Here is a 14,568-nt window from a genome sequence, read left to right on the forward strand (position 1 = left end):
TGAGGAAACTGAGGCTTAGAGAGATGAAGTGACTTATACAAAGTCACATAGTTTAGAAGTGGAGGATTAAATGGAAGGGAGTAGTAAGGACGATGGAGATGGACTTTTAAGGCCACATTGGGGTGAGAGAAAGGGAAAAGTGGAAAACATGAGAATTATACTTCAGATGGCGGTGACAGTGAACCTAGGAATAGGAAGGAAGATGTATAGGATCTTGGTGGTTTTATATTAATGCTTCCTTGTCAGCTTGGAAGGAGACCTCTATTGGAGTGCCATAGGGATCTGTTCTTGGTCCTGGACTGTTTAAATTCTTTCTTAGTACTCAGATAAGGGTATAGCTGGTATGCTTATCAAATTTATAGATGATACAAATCTATAAGGAGTAGCCAGAACATCAAATGATAGAGTCAGTGATCCAAAAAGATAGATGAGAACACTGGGCTGAATTTAATAAGATGGGATTTAATAGGTATAAATGTAAAGCCTTAACTTGGGTTAAAAAATTAACTTCCTAATCACAGGATAGAGGAGGAATGCTTAGATAACAGTTCATCTGAAAGCAGGCTCAATGATATTACTCTTGGTTCTCAATCTGGGCCCAAGCAGGACAAATTTTCACTGTTCCCCATAACAATACTCTAGATACTAGAATACAATTATCTATTTTCTCTAAGCTAAATGTGGGCAGCTGGGTGATACAATGAATAGAGTAGGCCTGGAGTCAGGAAGACCTGAGTTCAAATCCAGCCTCAGATACTTACTAGCTATGTGACCCTGAGCAAGTCATTTAATGCTGTTTGCCTCAGTTTCCTCATCTGTAAAATGAGATGGAGAAGGAAATGGAAAACCACTCCAGTATCTTTGCCAAGAAAACCCCAAATGGGATGATGAGGAGTTGGACATGACTAAAAACAATTAAATAACAACAGAAAAGCTAAACATCCTCAGTTCCTTTGAGTAGTGTCTCTATGGTGCTATCTCTAGTCTTCTCCTGACCTCTCATTACCTCCCAGCAAAACAGAACTTGAGAGTTCTAGAAGACCTTGGCATTGTCTCATATATAAAAAAGAATCCCCATCATAACGTACTAAACAAGTGGCCATCCAGCCCATGCTTGAAGACTGTCATGGAAGAGGAAGTCACTCAAAGCAGCGTATTCCACCTAGGTCCAGCTGTAATCATTAGGAAGGTTTTCCTGATGCCAAGGCTTTCCTCTTTGCCCCTTCTACTCTCTGCTTTTGGTTCATACTCAGAATGCCCAATTCCTTTACTTGATCTGCCTATGACATTCATTCAAAGCCCTTCACCATCTCCCTTGCCCTCTTCGTGGTGCTTTCCAGCTTATTGATATCCTTAAATTGTGGTGCCTAAAAGCACACAGTATTTTAGGCAAGGTCTCATGAGGTCATAGTACAGTGGGATTATCACTTTCCTCTTCCCCTATTCCTGGAAGCTCTGCCTCATAGTGTAGCCCAAGATTGCATTAGATTTTTGGGCTGCCACACCACTGCCAACTGATACCAAACTTTTGATCCTCTACCATTTTGCATCAGATCTTTTCTTCTTTCTTTCTCAGAACTGCTGTTTAATCATGCCTCTCTCATCTTGTACTTGTGAAGTTAATTTTTGTACTTAAGAGAAGAATTTACATTTATTCCTATTGAATTTAATATTATTAGATTCAGCCCAAGGTTCTAGCCTGTCAGGCTCCTTAGGGATCCTAATTCTATTCTGTTCTACCTATTGGCTCCACTGTATTAGCTTCCCCTTCCAACTTGGTGTCATCTGTAAATTTGGTGAGCATGCTGTCTGTGCTTTCTTTAAAAAAAAAAAGAAATTTGGTTTAATTTGTCATGACCTGTTCTTGATGAAACCATGATGGTTCTTTGTGATCACTGTTTCCTTTTCTAAATGCTTACTGTCCTTCTTTTTAGTGGTCCATTTTGGAGTTTCCCCAGGAATTAAAATCAAGCTTAGTGACCCGTAGTTTACAGATTTTATTTTCTTACATTTTTCTTTCAAAACTGGGACATTTATCATCTGTTCTTGTGGAATTTCCCTTGTTTTCCATCATCTCTCATGTATCTCACCAATCACATCCGGAAGAAAGGATACGTTCTTCCACTGCACGGCTGCCTCTCAGTCTGCTCTGGGTGTGCATCCTGAGCTCAGACTATCTTTTTTTGTTCCTATGTCCAGCACTGACTTGTTTTGATCTTAGGTCAAAACAGTTCTTTCTCAGACGAAAGGCTGAGCCAATAGAACCTGAATAAAAAGCTTCATGGAAAAATCCCAGTAGAGAGATACCAGAGACTCTGAAATAGTCTTTGTTGCCAATGGCAGATTGGTATCATTAACCGTCTCCCAAGTACGATAGTCTGGCATTTGTTTGTGGCAGAGCTTGAATGCCTTGTGCTTAATAAGATGAAGTTACAAAAAAAAACAAGAGTCTAAGGTGTAATTTGTGTGCTGTCTTCTGATGGATAGAGAGCTGTGCACAGTGTCATGGGGCTAATTTAGATTTTCACTCAAAGAGCATTTTCATTACTGTGGTTGGGTTTTTTTTTTTTTAATAGCTGAACCTAATGCCTTTTTGTGAGGCAGCTGTGGAGTGGAAGAAAGTGTCCTAACCTTGGACTCAGAAGAAGGGGGTTTCTACTCTGATATTTCTTTAGCTTCCTTAATCTGGAGTAAAGTCATTCTGCTTATTTGAGCCTCCATTTTCTTCTCTGTAAGATGAGATTAATAACACTTGAACTGCTGTTGCTGCTGCTGCTACTTACTACTACTACTAGCTAGTAGCATTTATATAGCATCTACCATATATCAGGCACTATGCCAAGCACTTTACAAGTACTATCTCATTTGATCTTCCCAGCAATCCTGAGAGGTAGGTACTATTATTATCCCCATTTTACACATGAAGAAACTGAAGCAAACAGTGGTGAAGTGACTTTCCCAGGGTCATACAGCTACTAAGTGTCCGAGGCTGAATTTGAACTCAAGTCTTCCTGACTGAAGGCTGAGTGCTCTCCTACATTACCAGAGTTGTTTTTTGGAGGGAATTTTGTAAACCTTATGTGCTATAGAAATGGGAACTATTATATCCCTTAAGATCCTTTATCTTATCCAACCTGCAGCAGTTATGTCATTAGTCCTCGGTTTGAGAGCCCCTGAAATATTCCCCTTCTTGAGTAAAAGCTGAGTGTGTGTACACACACACGTTTCACCTACAGGCTGCTAGCTGATTTCTAGTTATTCATGATGTTTCTGTTTTTTTTTCTTAGTTTTTATATCAGTAAAATGGACAAAATTATATTTCTGTTGAAAATAAATTTTAACAAAAGGGTAAACTGAGGCAGATCTCTGCGCAAGATATCATTTATTAGTAGGGCATGCTACCTATCAGTGAATGGGCCATTGGCCTGCCTTTGTTAATACCAAAGACCCCTAAGCAAGAGGTCATTCCCCTTTTGTAGGGTTTTGGGGAGTAAGGACAAAGACTAGAGCAAGGTAGATGACGTAATGGAATTGAGGGCAACATGATTGATTTCAGACCCTCTTTCTCTCATGAGTCTAAAAAGGACTTGTTGTCTAAGTGTAGGTATGAGATAGCGGCCCAGACTTTTGGACAACAAAGCAGACATCCTTGAAGGATGGCTTGGTAGAGTAAAGATATCAGGCCCAAACTCCCTTTCTGTTCACACACATTCTCCAAGGTCACTTAAAGTCCTCGAGTCAAGAAAACTAGATTTTTAAACTCAACCAGTCATAGGCCAGCTAATCTCGGAATTCAGTTCAGAGACAAAGAACCATGACTGAAGCAGTTACAGGACAAAATCAATTACTTGTAAATAGGATCAATAAGAAAACTCATACAGAATCAGTTTTAACCTTCTCATTTCTCTATTTGGGCTTCTTCTTCACACTTCCCAGAGAAGCAGATGTTTAATGAGATCCCAGTAACGCTGTGGTTTGGTGGACCCCATCCTGCTTTGTAAATAGACCTTGCAATGATAGTAACAACTTGTTTATATACTGTTTTACTATTACAATGAAATTTTAGATACATTAGCTTATTTCATCTTCATAACACCCCTGCATCCACCACTAAAGCAGGGCTTGTTAACCAATGTTCTGTGAACTTTGAAAAAATAAAAGCATTTGGATAACTATACCTTTATTTCAGTATGATTGATTTCTTTTGTAACCAATATGATTTATTTCCTTTGTAATGTAAATATTTTATTTTATGCATTTAAAAATGTTATTCTGAGAAGGGGCGTATGTTTTACCAGACTACTGAAGGTGTCCATGCTATAAATAAAGTTAAGAGCTCTCCACACCTCTCACCCCCTGCAAAATGAATGGACTTTCTGTTCTTTGCTGCCTACTTGGTATGAATCACCACTTGCTTTGAATCCAGTGTAGAGTGGCGGTTTTCCAGGCTGAATTAAAGATGTTGCTATGTTATAATTAAGTATTACCTGAGGATGAGATGTAATTATTTGAAACTTTTTTTTTAATCTCTGTGGGTTGTACTTGAGAATAAGTTTCTAGTTGATAGCGTTTTCCTGGGAGAGGCAGTGTAGTAAAATTGAAAGCACACTGGACTTGGTGTCAGAAGACCTGGGTTTGAGTCTTCCCTCTGATTCATAAAGTCATTGATGGTTAGAACTGGGAGGACTTAGAGCACAAACTGTCAAAACTGGAAAGGACTTTAGAGATGCTTGAGGTCAATGCCTTCATTTTATAGATGAAGGAGCTTAGTCTTAGAAAGGGAAAGGTCTTGCCCAGTAGTATGCTAGTAAACACTTAAAAACCCATTCACAGAGTGGGGGGAAAGGTATGCAGGAGATACTACTAAGTTTAATCTGTATGATTATCATTTTCTCCATCACTTTCTTAACTCTAGACAATCAGTGAAATAATAAATCAAGCCCTGATCTGTAGTGTTTATTGATTTCTGAGGTGTAAGTACCCATGCTGCAAATTTAACAATTTGCTCAGTGGTAGGAGTAGTTTCCAACACACCCCTGGGTTGTCTGGTGTCATACAGTGGAATCAGGATTCAAACTTTGGTCTCCTGACTCCTATCAAATGTTCTTTCCACTACACCAGTGATGTCAATCTCAAAAAGAAATGGGGCCACTTAACCTGTGCGTACTCCTACTGGCTGCATATTTACTTAGAAAATTACATATTAACATTATCTGTATTCTACTGTATTTTTATTTATTTTGTTAAATATTTCCTTATTGTTTGGCAACACTGGGGAGGGGTACTGTGGCCCCCATTTCCAAGTTTGACACCTCTGCCCTCTGCCATTGTGGCTGAATGCCCTGGGAAGATAATTCCCCTTCTCTGGAGCCTCAGTTTCCTTGACTGTGCATTGAAGATAATATTTATACTACCTAGACTTCCCTTGGTGAACTCTAAAATGTTACAGAAATGTGAGCTGCTATAGGGCAGTGAGCTAGAACCTGAGCAAAACACCATGCACATGGTCTCTCTTTAGTAAAGATGTTTTTTATAGTTGGAGGACTAATTGTCCTGCAGCCTCCTGCCAACTGTCCCTAACCAGGGGATTAGTCTTTCAGCCTTTTGTGAGAGGCAGTGACATGAGCTTTCCAAGCCCCTCACCCCTGCAGCAGGCTAGGGAAAGGATTTCAGCATGAGTAAGCAGCTGTGTTGGCATCACAGTACCGCATGCCTCATATTTCTTTGCTCCCAAATGCCTGTGATGTCAGCCCTCCTCCAGCCCTGAAGTGCCACGCTAATTCCCTTCGGAACAAGGACCTCATTGAGGTAGAGTCTTGCCTAAGCTTGCAGACTGCCGGGGCTCCTCAGAGTTTTGCCGGTGGTGGGTGTTGCTGGGGAAGGTCAGGAGATTTGGGGTTCTAGTCCTGACTCTGACATTTATTTATTGAGTGACCTTGGGCAAATCACTTTCCTTTCCTGGGCCTCAGTTGGGCTAGATGCTATCTAAAGTTCCTTACTTCACTAGCTTGTGATTTCATTGGTATGGTCACTCTATCCCCTGATGCTGATTACAGCCCCTCCGTATCATGGACAATTTCATGAGTTGCTGTGTCCAAAAAAAAAAAAAATGATCTCCTGCCTTCCAGCATTCTGGTGAGAGAGCATTTCCGCATTTAGTGAGGCTGACCCTCGGATGACAGATGTGCAGGCCATTGCCAGGTCTGTGTTCACGGGTTTTCCAATGTGGTAGAAGCTGCCAGTGTTTATACTCCATGACATAGACCAGGGTCAGAACCCAGGGTCACCTCTCTGCCAAGGTTGGAGGACAACTAAACCGATAACATTTCTTGTACCAATGAACTAGGAATGTTTGGCTTTGGAAGACTTGGGGGTTGAGGTATGAGGTATGGTCCCTGCTTCAAGTATTCAAAGGGTTATCAATAGAGCAGGGATTAGACCTGGAGGGCAGAAGGAGGAAGAGTCTACAGAAATTTCAGAAAGGCAGATGTTGTCGTCATACAACTTCTTGACAACCAAAGCTGTGTGAAAGTCTACTGGGCCACCTCAGGAGGTTGAGAATCCTCCCACATCCACCCTGGGGTCCTGGGGAAGCAGCTAGATGATTGCTTTTTGGGGATGTTGGGGACTGATTGGACCAGATACCTTGTAAGGTCCTTTCCAACCTTGAGATTCTATGATTCTAAGGTCCTGCCCTCTGTTTATTTCTTAAAGCTTTGCTGCTGTTTCTTACTGGCTACACACATCTCTTACTCTTGCACCCCCGCCAGAGCAAGGTATAGGGTTGATTAGACATTAAAAAATAGCTCCTTTGTGGGGGTCTGATAGGGATCCAGTCCATACTTGTAAAGCATCTGGATCATCTCCATGGTGGCAGGTCCACAAAGGTCAGAGCATGACAGGGAAGACGGATATTTCAATTGGGCTTGGAGCTGACTTCCCCACTCTTACTATGGAGCCAACACACACAATGGTCCTCTCTTCTTTTTTACTTTTTCTTTCTTTGGGCAAGATGTGCAGCCAGTGTAACTCTATCAGAGAATTCCTGGGCAGTGACGGTGCCACATTGGAAGAGAAACCGGGCCATTTATGCTCGTGGCCTTCCTAATGTCAGCGGAATGTAAGCCAGCCAGCTCTGTGCTCCCCATTCATTGCTCTGGCTTTGGGAGTAAGCTTGATATTATTTCATTAACTGTTGCTACAGAGTAGGGAGTGTGTGTGTGTGTGTGTGTGTGTGTTTATGTATGTGTGTGTATAGGGGGAGGAGGGGAAGATAGTGTGCCTGGGCAGTGCATGCCCTGTATTTGATTTGTCAAACTCATGTGGTTGATGGTCATTCCATTTTTCTGAGTTACCTTAGATCCTGGGACATCGAGCTTTTAAAAATATTTCACTACCTGAATTGACACCTCACCTATCCCCAACATATCTGGGCAGAAAGGTTTCAAACCTGTGATTTTGGTGTTGGTTATGCAAATGATAGCTTCCATTTCCTAGAGGTAAAGCTTTATTGCATAGAACGCAATTGCTTCACAACAACTCTGTGAGGTAGGGAGTACAAATGTTAGCAAGCTCATTTTATATATGAAGAAACTGAGTTTCTGAGAACAGAAATGACATGTTCACACAGCTAGTAAATGAGAGAGCCAGAATTAGAACCCATGTCTTCTGACCTCCAGCTCTTTCCTCCACTCTACCTTAGTTCCTACATGGTATGGTTCCTACATGGTTCCTCCACTGTGCCTTAGTTCCTACATGGTCTTGGAGTCCAACCACCTGGGAAAGTGACAGCTCTGTGAACCTGAGTGAAAAGCCTCAGTTTCCTCATCTGTAAAAAGGAAGGGAAGGGGGTGATACTTTCACTTTTGTACTTACTTTTCAGGGTTGTGAGAGAAAGTGTGTTGAGAACTTTGTGAAGTCCATGTAAATGTGACTTATTGTTCAGTCATCAAAGTTGAGTCGTGATATTGAATAAAAATATTTGTTGAGCACTTACCATGTGTTAGGCACTGGGAGGGGATGGAAAGAAGAGGAGTTTATACTTTGCATATTCATATTGCTACACAAACATTGGGGAGTCGCTTGTGAACAACCCTTAGGACCTGTACATGTCCCATCATGGGGCTTCCTGAGGGCTGAGAGCAGGCTGACCTCACATATACATCACATAGCTGGATGGACTTGGCTTGGCCCAGAGGGCTGGGTTTATTATTTTCAGATGATAGTCTTCAGACCTTGTTTCCTGGGCTATGCATGGCTTGATGGTGTGAAAAAGATGCCAGGGGCAGTGTTGCAGTGTGAGAAAGATAACGCAGACATCTTTGGAATCAAGTCAGTGAGTCATAGAATTAAGGAGATGAAAGGGACTTTGGAAGTCATCAAGCCTCTGATGTCCTTTTCAGATCTAATATTTTGTGATGCTGTGATCCTAACATAGGGATGAGTTCATTGTGCTGGGGATGGAGTTGGCGTGACAGACTTTGACACAAATTAGAGTGAAAAACATTTTTTCAAGGGGGTAGTAAGATATTAAGACTTGTGCCATAATTTTATAAGTCAACAACAACACCTGTAATCATAATAGCTAGCATTTATATAGCTAGAACATCAAGGTTTACGAAAACACTTTATATTTGTTGTTGTTGTTCATTTGTTTCAATTGTATCTGACTCTTTGTAAAACTGCTTGGGGTTTTCTTGCCAGAGATGCTGGAATAGTTTGACATTTCCTTCTCTAGCTCCTTTTACAGATGAGGAGACTCAGGCAAACAGGATTCAGTGACTTGCCAAGGGTCACACAGCTAATAAATGTCTGAGGCCAGATTTGAACTCAGTAAGATGAGTCTTCCCTCTCTAGGTCTGGCACTCAATCCACTGTTCCTCCTAGTGGCTCTGTCTCATTTGATCTTCCCTACAACCCTCAGAGATAGATGCTATTATTATCACTCCCATTTTACTGATAAGGAAACTGATTTTCTTATCAGTAAGAGGTTATGTGACATGTCCAACATTGCATAGCTAGTTAAATGTCTGAGTCAAGATTTGAATTCAGATCTCTGACTCCATGTCTCACACTGTATGCACTGTGACACCTCTCTGCCTTTTCTTCCAACCCAAATGAGTCTCAATATACCCCAAAATAATTTGCCTTGAGCTCAAGCCAGAAATTATGGGAGTGTTGTTGGTGCAGGATACTGTTGGGGCAAGAGTGCTGATCATAGAGTCAGAAAACCTGGGTTAGCTACCCACTCCTTTACATCTTTGCACCTCATTTTCTCCATGTGTGAAGTGAGCCTGATAACACTTTCCTCAAGGCAAGTGGGTATGCTCTTTGCCACAGCAGGGATTTCTTTTTAGGGTGACTCAACATTGGGGAACATCAGAGAAATTCACCTGTGGTGATCAGCTCATACTGTGCTCATAGTAGGCACTCAGCAACAACTCAACAACAGATATGGGATAACAATGTCTTACATGTTGATCCTCCTAACAGTCCTGACAGTAGAGGTACTATGGATTGTACTAGCCTTTCATTTTACAGATGAGGAAACTGAGACTCAGAGAATGACTTGCCCCACATCAAATAGTTAAGAAGTGTTAGAGGCATGGGTTGAATTTAAATATTTGATTGTAAACTCCTTGAGAGGAGGGACTGAGTCATTTTTATCTTTTTATTCCCAGTGGGGGCCGTGAATTCATTTTGGGGTTTGATGAATGTTTGCTGAATTGAATTGAATTGAAAAAGATGTGATTATCTTCCCTAAGATATTTGTATACTTGATAAGGAGGCAGGATTAACTTCCATGATATAATTAGCCAATGACACCAAAGAGTGGATAATCAAGTGTAAGATTGTGTGATAGGGATGATTGATTTTAGATGAATCCAGTTATTTGGGAACATCTGCCAGTGAGGGGAAGAATAGTTGTAGAGTGGGAGAGATTAGGAGTACTAGAAAATAAAGTCCATATTTATTGAATGAGTACTGTCTGCAAAAAAGAAAATAATAGAAGATAATAAAGAAAATAATTCCCCCTTCCTCTTAAATTCTCCCCCCCTTTTCACTTAGACACTTTGGCTTCACTCCTCAATTATAGAATCATCCTTGGAAGATCAGTGCCTCACTTCGAAGAGTTGTCTGACCCCTTTAATCCATTGACAACCTCCCTCACCTAAAGGTGGGGTGTGGGGAGAGTGGTAAGACTGTCCAGGAACATGGAATTTCAGTGCTGGAAGTGATTTTAGAAACCTGAGTTTCTAAAATCTGTATTTTGTTGTCACAAATTATTTATTTCCTTCATTGAAGTCCTCACCCAAAGCTTCATCATGCTATGGTGGTGACCCTGGGTTCTCAAAGGCTTTACCAGCAGAACACAATCATGGGTAGGTTTTACCAAGTTGGAAAGCTTTCAAGGACAGGCCTGTTGATGGACTATGACTTTAATCTGCAGATCAGCCTAGGTAAGAGCAGAGAAACTCGTCACCGGAAGGTCAGTTCAACAGGGATGAATTTTTTGGGCCATAGCAATTCATGAATTCATCCACTAACATGATCCAGAGGGGCTGATATCTTTGTTTGGGGGAAATTGTGGGTTCTTGAAATTAAAACAAAGTATGTGTTGCTCATTTATGATATTTAATAAGAAACAAACATGACGTCATTGGTACTATATCCAAAATATTTTTGTTTCTCTTTCATCCCCATCAAGGAGGGTGGAGAGGAAAGGTTCAGTTTTGATGTCATCTGCACAATAAAGAAATAGATGCCTTGAGAAAGCTGGAAACCCACTGACATTGGTTGGGTGGGTCTCTCTCATCTGTCATATCTGCCCAGTAGGTTGCAGAGACTTATCAATTCCACCTCAGTACCACTTCTTGCCCCCATCCCCTCTCCTCTATTGCAACTGTCACCATTCTACCATAGGCATCCTTACCTGCCTAGACAATTGAAATAGTTTCCCAACAGGTCTTTCTGCTTCCATTTTTTATGCCTCCTCCTCATCCAACTTTCATACCACTATCAGAATAACATTCCCTGTCCATAAATCTTGTCATTATCTACTCTTCTGCTCAGAAATCTCAGTGGTTTCCTAATGCCTCTAGAGAAGGAATCCTTAACCTGGAGTCTATGAACTTATTAAAAACAATTTTTGGGATACCTATATTTTGATATAATTGGTTTCCTTTGTAATTTTATGTATTTTATTTTATGTATTTAAAAACATCATTTGAGAAGGTGGTCCATGGATTTCACCAGACTGCCAAAGGGGCCCGTGACATCCAAACAGTTTAAGAACTCCTGCTCTAAAATTCATACTGTTTCTCCTGGCCTTTCAAAGCCTTCCGCAATCTAGTATCATCCCACCTATCCAGCCTTATCTTGTATTAATCTCCTCCATGTACTTGACATTAAAAGCACCTCCATATCCTCTTCTTTAAGTCTTACAACCCCTCATCATGGAAAAGATGTGACTCTAGGTTCTTTATAGCTATGTGTATTCTTGATAGCTTTCCACCAAGCTGGAAAGGTTTCAAGTAGAGGCGCAATTATTGACCATATACGTGTTGTCTGAGGACCTGCCTTAATAATAGAGAGGTTACAATCTGTCAGTAGATGGAGTATCTATGTTGCCAAAATTATAGGCTCTTGAGGTGTTGGGATGCTCTCTATTTCAGCCAAAATGGAGTTTTCTGAAGAACACACTCTGGGCTTTCTTCATCCATTCATCCATCCAATACCCTCCCACCTACTGCAAGAAGCATTTTCTAATCCCTCTTAATTCTAATTAATTTTACACCTTCCCTCAATCAATTATATCCAATTTATCCTTATGTATATGTACATTATCTTCAGTTTATCCTTATACATTATATACGAATAAGATATGTATGTGTGTATATATATATGTATCTTGTTTGTATGTATCTTATGTATATAACTTGTTTGTACATGGTTGCTTGCATGTTGTCTCCTCTGTGAGACTGTGAGCTGCTTGAGAGCAGGGATTGCCTTTTGCCTTTCTTTGTAACCCAAAACTATAATGCAGTGCCTATTAATGGTAGTACTTAATAAATGCTAGTAGACTGACTGCTCCAGTCAGAGATGTGCTGGTACCAGCTCAAACCATCTCATGAGAGCCAGTTGTTAAATTGTCATTGTGAGAATTTACACCTCGGAAATCAGCAAACCCTCTAAATCAGGGCTTCATTTGTTGTTTTGTTGATTGTTGAGATAATCAATAATCAACAAAGAAAACAATAGGGAAAATGTTAAAAAGGCAAATTAAAAGTGTGCTGTGTGAACTTTTTTTTTTTTTGAGAGTCATTTTAAAAACATCTACCAGTATAACCCTGGTCCCAGTTCATCTTCCCTCAGAATTATCCCTCCCCACAACATCCCCCTTCCTTTCCCCAAATATTTCCCCTCCTTGACTTTATTTATCCTGTTTCCCATGCCTCTGATGCCCTCCTCCTTACTTTTGCCTATTGGATTCCCACCTGTCCTTTTTTAAAAATTTAATTAATTTATTTTTTATTTTCAATTTGTTTTTATTTTCAACATTTACTTCCATAAGATTTTGAGTTTTAAATTTTCTCCCTCTCCCACATTCCCCCTCCCCCCCGCCATGGTGTACAATCTGATATAGGTTCTATATATACATTCATGGTAAGCATATTTTCCCATTAATCGTGATGTAAAGAACAATTAGAACTAATGAAAGAAACCACGAGAATGAAGCAATAAAACAAAACAACGAAGGAAAAGGAGAGTAAATAGTATGCTTCTATCTGCATTGAGACTCCATATTTCTTTCTCTGGGTGTGGATAGCAATTTCCATCATGAATCTTTTGGAGTTGTCTTTAGATTCTTGCGTTGCTGTGAAGAGCCAAGTCTATCAAAGTCAGTCATCCCATAATGTGGCTGTTATTGTGTACAATGTTCTCCGGGTCCTACTTATTTCACTCTGCATCAGCTCGTGTAAGTCTTTCCAAGTTTTTTTGAAGTCTGCCTGCTCATCATTTCTTATAGCACAACAGTATTCTGTTACATTCATATACCACAACTTTTTCAGCCATTCACCAATTGATGGGCATCCCCTCAGTTTCCAGTTCGTTGCCACCACAAAAAGAGCTGCTATAAATATTTTTGTGCATGTGGGTCCTTTTCCCGTTTTTATGATCTCTTTGGGATATAGACCTAGAAGTGGTATTTTTATAGACCTTTGGGCATAGTTCCAAATTGCTCTCCAAAATGGTTAGATCATTTTACAACTCCACCAACAATGCATTAGTGTTCCAATTTTCCCACATTTTCTCCAGCATTTATCATTGTCCTATTTTGTCATGTTATCCAATGTGATAGGTGTGGTGTGATACCTCAGAGTCTTTTTGATTTACATTTCTTTAATCAATAGTGATTTAGAACATTTTTTCATATGACTATAGATAGCTTTAGTTTCTTCCTCTGAGAACTGCCTGTTCATATCCTTTGACCATTTATCAACTGGGGAGTGACCCACTTGTACTTTATAAACCATTTCATATGGTCCCTCTGTGGCTCTTTTCCTATGCCCAAAAATTCTCATGTAGTACTTAGCTCCCCTTCTGTAGTGCCCTTATAATATTGTTTTTTGTTATAGCTTTCTGTGCTTTCTCCCCTTTGACCTTTGCTCATACTCTTTCCTGGGTTTAGATGCCCATCTCTCCTCCTCTGCCTCCTCCTCCACCTCTCAGTCTTTAAAGACTTAACTCATGGGCCACTCTATGCTGTCATTTCTCTGGCTTCCACTGTTCTTTCTTTGTTCTCTTGTGACACTGATCATGTGCTTGCCTCTGTAATAACTATTTGTGTCCATGTCTTATCCTCCTCAAAGAGGCCCAGGACCATAGCTTATTCCAATCCCAGGACTTTACTCAGTATCATAGTAGGTGTTCTATAAATAATGAATGCATGAACATTGTTAGCTCTCTGTGCCACCATGATGGCTGCCATGCTTCTTTGTCTTTTACTCCATCATTTCGATTCTGCCCCTTCTTTGGCTTTCTCAGGGAGTCTCAATTCTTATTTGGGGCCGTGTTTGTTATGAGGGGACTCAGAATGAAGTTGATAAAGTAGAATTAGGTTGTGAGCTTCTTGAGGACAGGGACTGTCTTTTGCCTCTTTTTGTATCCCTAATGTTTATTAGCATAGTGCCTGGCACAGAGTAGGCACTTAAAATGTTTATTGATTGATTATGGACTGATTGATCAATAAAATAAAGAGTAAAAAGCAGGTGGCCCTCAAGAAACTGCTTTGTAGGTTTTAAATTGTAAATCCCTAATTGTTGGGATTAAAAGCTTGAGAACTAGGTCTAACTATGCTCAGATATCCTAGAAGTTGGGAGCAAGAGGGGGCTTTAAAGGTCACTTAGCCCAGTTCCCCACTTTACAAATGAGAAACTTGAGGTTCAGAGTGGTGAAGGAATTTAGCCACAGTCACATAGCTTGTTTAACTAGATCCCAGGTCTCTAAGAGTGAACAGAATGTGCTCCAAAATTCCGGGCAAGAAAGAATTTTTTAGTCTTCTTT

The 14,568-nt window shown here is 40.4% G+C and overlaps 1 protein-coding gene across 4 annotated transcripts in view; it reads left to right on the forward strand.

Annotated features, from left to right (window-relative positions):
• DOK7 (docking protein 7) overlaps window positions 1-14,568 on the forward strand; it is a 117,741-nt gene that overhangs the window by 32,266 nt on the left and 70,907 nt on the right. The window lies entirely within an intron of this gene.

This window comes from Vombatus ursinus, unplaced genomic scaffold, assembly GCF_900497805.2.
Source record: "Vombatus ursinus unplaced genomic scaffold, bare-nosed wombat genome assembly UNPS02014818.1, whole genome shotgun sequence".
In the NCBI taxonomy this organism is placed as follows: domain Eukaryota; kingdom Metazoa; phylum Chordata; class Mammalia; order Diprotodontia; family Vombatidae; genus Vombatus; species Vombatus ursinus.